The sequence below is a fragment of the Cimex lectularius genome, unplaced genomic scaffold, assembly GCF_000648675.2.
Source record: "Cimex lectularius strain Harlan isolate CLEC.00 unplaced genomic scaffold, Clec_2.1 scaffold314, whole genome shotgun sequence".
Classification (NCBI taxonomy): Eukaryota; Metazoa; Arthropoda; class Insecta; order Hemiptera; family Cimicidae; genus Cimex; species Cimex lectularius.
The window spans coordinates 210,164-214,732 of NW_019392997.1; the positions used below are offsets into that span (position 1 = coordinate 210,164).

General features: G+C 33.6%; 1 non-coding gene across 1 annotated transcript; it reads right to left on the reverse strand.

Moving 5' to 3' along the window:
- Nucleotides 1-3,645: 3,645 nt before the first annotated feature.
- On the reverse strand, nucleotides 3,646-3,718 carry Trnan-auu. The gene has a single exon. It is a non-coding gene; the product is annotated as a tRNA-Asn (tRNA).
- Nucleotides 3,719-4,569: the final 851 nt, after the last annotated feature.

Genomic DNA, 4,569 nt, shown 5'->3' on the forward strand with positions numbered 1-4,569 from the left:
CGTAGGTTTTAAATAACATTTTCTTTATCCTTCTAACGTTCGGTCTTTNGTCTTTGTCTCAATGAGTTGCGATGGCTATTTAAGCTAAGAAGTGAGGTTTTGCACTTAAACTCGGCTGTTTGGATCAGAGGGGAATTGGGAATCTGTTCGTTGTGTAATTCGCGCTCTATTGAAACTGTATCCCACTTCTTGACGGAATGCTCATCCCTGGGTGAGATTCGGTTATTGCATCTCGGAAGTTTCACTCTCCCCAGGGTTGACCTGTTACGGTTTTTGAGTGGCTCAAATTCGCGGCCCTTAATTCGTTACGCTAGGCATGCATGGAACTACAGATATGAGTTAATTAAGGAATTTAATTTTTGATTTGTATTGTATAACCTGTTTCTCTATTCTCTCTTTCGCTCAACCCCTCCTTTTGAATTTTGAGATGGGAAGTTAGTGCCCGAGGGGATCGAAGTCACGATAGCTCAAGTGGTAGAGTAGCGGCGTGTCAAGCTGAAGATCGTGGGTTCGAATCCCGCTCGTGCCATTGACTTTTTTATCTCAATTAAAAACCTTAATTAATTGAAAGATATTAAAAGGTGGGGTTGAGATGGGAAGTTAGTGCCCGAGGGGATCGAAGTCACGATAGGTGTCAAGCTGAAGATCGTGGGTTCGAATCCCGCTCGTGCCATTGACTTTTTTATCTCAACTAAAAACCTTAATTAATTGAAAGATATTAAAAGGTGGGGTTGAGATGGGAAGTTAGTGCCCGAGGGGATCGAAGTCACGATAGCGCAAGTGGTAGAGTAGTGGCGTGTCAAGCTGAATATCGTGGGTTCGAATCCCGCTCGTGCCATTGACTTTTTTAACTCAACTAAAAACCTTAATTAATTGTAATATATTAATTGGTCAAGAGGATCACGAAATTAGTAAATTTAAGTTCACAGTAATGATCAAATAGTCTGATATTTCTTTTTAAGCCAGTTACACTATCCGATAGGATAACTATATCGTCAACATACATTAATAATTTAATTGTCGTATTACCTATAAGAATTCCACAAATAATAAGCTTTTTTATTATTTTTTTATTTGAATATTTGTATTTATTTGTATACTTTTTTTTAGAATAACCGCAATTTTCCCAATGTGTCGGACTTCTGTTACGAATACACCGGATTATTAACTAAACATTACGAATTATGAAGCATAAGTAGCTTTGAACATGTGAGGGAGAGCCAAAAAATTTATTTTATTGTTTATTTTTTAAATATTTTTGTTTATTTGTTTTAAAATAATCGCAATTTTCTCAAGAGATTGAATTTTTTTACCAATAAACGAGATGCGAAATGTTTGGATTGTACTTGTTTTTTGATTGAAATAATTCAACTGGGTCAAAAAACAAATTGTTTAAAACTGTTTACAGTCTTGTAAAATAATAATCGTACTATTTTTTTGGTCAAGGTCTATTTCATCTATGCCTATTATTAATCATCGTTAATTAAAATGAACATTAAATCGTTGCTTTTTGTTTTAAGTTGGAGTCAAAGGAAAAAAATGGATAACACTATCTCCAATGATGGCACCCTAAAGGATTTTATCACTGTGATAAACTATGAACAATGCATACCAACAAAATATATATTTAAAAAAAGTTAATAGAAAATTCCGTTTAAAAAAAACAGTTGTCTATTACAGTTTTACTCTATGCAATTCCTTCCTTATAAATTTGTTTATATTTAAGTTTTACAAGACGATAAAACATCAAGTGCTGTTGTGAAACATTCAATTACTTAGAATATTTTCGCATCAGATACGCGGTTTTAAATTAAAAATGAATTTCACAACGAGTTTGTTCAGCGGTTGCCATTTATTTACATACTCATAGTCTAAAATTATCACATAAACTTGAAGATTTTACCCAACAATTTTGGCTAAGACGCACACTCAGTCGTATATTGTTTTTATTAAGCTATACATGTTTAGCAGTCATAATTGTCCCTAGTAATTATTTATTTAATTACACTTTTTATCCAAGGTCCAGGTTGAGATGAAAAAGCCAGTGTCACGAGGGGGATTCGAACCCACGACCTCGTCTCAATACGCCGCTGTTCCAACCACCTGAGCTATCGTGAGTGACTTCGATCCACTAGGACACATACTTTTTTAATCTCAACCGAGAACTAATAAAAAGTCTAACTAATTGAAGTAATTAATAACTGCTAAACATTTATGGCTTAATATAAAAATTAGAGAAGTAATTACTTCGCTACCAACTCCTTGTGGCCATTTCATAAGTCGTTGAGAATCGAATCCTGATTACACGATATTTTAAAATAAGGGAAAAAGAAGGAGAATTCGAAAGGTCGTGGTCGGAGATGAGGAATGGGTGCTCGATATAAAATATTTCTACAAGAAAATACACAAAATAAAAAAATTACTTGTCAGAAATTAACCACGTTTTTTTAATGGAAATAATAGTCGGATTTTAATGTTCGATGCAGTTATAAAAATGCACTTGACTATTTAAAAAGATTTATCAACCATGAAAATTGGTCCACTAGCTGTTGAGAAAAATGATGCTTACACTTGGAATGTCAGTCGAAAGGTCGTCGAAATGATCAGCCAAAAAATTAATTTACACCGATTACCGCCAAAGTCGGTATCTAAGGGATATGTAACGCTAGAATAACGAATCTGATAATGAAGTCAAGTTTTGGCCATTTTCTGACCTACTTCGCTTACAGCATGTTGACTAAAATAAGCAACAACAAACATACCTAACAGACAGCAGTTTGTAAAAGTAAATAATGCGAAACTGAATACGTAAACTGTGGAGTCCCACGGGGATCAGTGTTAGGACCATTGTTCTTCATTTTGTACATCAATAATATTTTTGCTTTAGATAATAATGGCTTGCCGTTTTGTTTTGCCGATGATACGGTATTTATTTTTGTTGTCAATTGGTTATCTGCTAATCAATATAAATAAAACCTCTCTGACGTCCTTTTGCAGTGGTTTGGGACTACAATCAACTACATTTTATCGAAATGTCACAAAAATGAATGTAAATCATATGATGGAAATTGTGAGTGTCCAGTACTAACTTTTACTACTAGACGTAAATATTTAGGAATTTGGTTCGGTTGCAATATGAAATTTAAAAGGCATGTAGAAACTCACACCAAACGTATTAATTATTAATACGTAAAAAATTATTATTAAAGTAAATTATTTTAAATTATTTTTTAATGCAATTGTAAAAAAACCTTTTTGTATTTGGCGCATGCATTCATACATTTAAAGTTAAAACACATAGCTATAATTTGCATGCGTATCTTGCTCATTTATCTAAAAAATCAAAAATTATCTTACCTAAAATTAATTCTGAACTTTTTGTCAAACATGCCTTCATTGTTAGTTTAAAAACTGCGCTTCAATTTAAATTCAATTTTTATGACTTTAGTAATGTATATTTAAAATTCTTCTCATTTTGCTAAAATATATAAAAAATTTTGTTGTTCCAATCATTAGTTTGTAGAAGTCTATTAGGTTTCGTGGTCCGCCTGACCAAATAAATTAAAATAAATAAATTACCAAATAAATATACCAAATAAATTCTTTTCAATTAATTAAGGTTTTAAATTGAGATACAAAAATCTCTGTCACAAGCGGGATTCGAACCCACGACCTACGGCTAAATAAGCCGCTGCTCTACCACTTGAGCTATCGTGACTTGTCTGGTTGGCTTAAGAAAAACCTATTTTTGTTAACTGGTTTTTTGACTTTTCTTATTCTCTGGTAACTATATCTCTTACGCAAATAAATTTTTCAAAATACCAAAAATTTTGGTCCAAATCCATGACCCACCAACCTGGTTGTCGCTCCTTGTCCCCGTTAGGTCGCACACTCTGTTGTATATATTTTTTTAAAGGCAATTGGTTTAATAAAATTGACACATTTCGGGAATTCACAGTGATTTAAGCTGATATTTGTAAGCAGCTTATACCTTCGGGATCATCTCCGATTTCAGCACTTTCGTCAATTCCCAACGACTACATTCCACTTGTATCAACCATAAAATAATATAATATAAAAATCCATTATATTTCGTGGTCCGATTGACCAAACAAATTCTTTCAATTAATTAATCTTTATGTAAGGTATTGGTTGAAATAAAAAGGCTAGTGTCACAAGCGGGATTCGAACCCACGACCTTCTGCTAAATACAACTCTGCTCTACCACTTGAGCTATCGTGACTTCGAAGTTCGATCTACTGGGACACTGACTTCCCATCTCAACCCAATCTTTCCAATTATCTCTTTTTTTACCATTTTTGAAATGTCGTGTAATCTATTTGATTCTCGGCGACAAACGAAATGGCCACGGAGAGCTTTAGTGAAAATATACTTCGTTTTACTTATTAAATCCGTTATATTTCGTGGTCCGATTGACGAAATAACTTCTTTCAATTAATTAATCTTTATGTAAGGTATTGGTTGAAATAAAAAAGCTAGTGTCACAAGCGGGATTCGAACCCACGACCTTCGGCTAAATACGCCGCTGCTCTACCACTTGAGCTATCG